Source organism: Teleopsis dalmanni, chromosome 2 (genome assembly GCF_002237135.1).
Source record: "Teleopsis dalmanni isolate 2A chromosome 2, ASM223713v2, whole genome shotgun sequence".
In the NCBI taxonomy this organism is placed as follows: Eukaryota; Metazoa; Arthropoda; class Insecta; order Diptera; family Diopsidae; genus Teleopsis; species Teleopsis dalmanni.
This window is the reverse complement of record NC_051847.1, coordinates 16,367,354-16,367,752: the sequence shown is the minus strand read 5'-3', so window position 1 is coordinate 16,367,752 and position 399 is coordinate 16,367,354.

Sequence of the window (399 nt, the reverse complement as noted above, 5' to 3'; positions counted from 1 at the left end):
ATAGGACATCAAGCCAAAATTTGCCCCAAATTAAATAAAATCTCGAATACCTCAAGATCGATTGTTTCAAATAGTATCATGTATTAAAGTCTTAACTATTATATGTGCTTTGATTTGATGCTTAATGTTGTTTTATATATAAAATGGATCGGAAATAACAATTAAAATATTTTTGATCAATATTTCGTAGAAGCTCAAAATTTTTTTAAAAAATTTCTTTCTATCATTTTTCTCATACCAAAATATTATTTCAACTACAAAAAATCACCTTTTTGCATTAGTTCGTACAAATAAATACTATTTATTTATATAAAAATTTTATTTACTTACCTAAAATAGAAGTTTTGTTTTTCGTTTAAAGCATTTCCATGTTTTTGTTAGTTTACTTTTTTGGCTTAA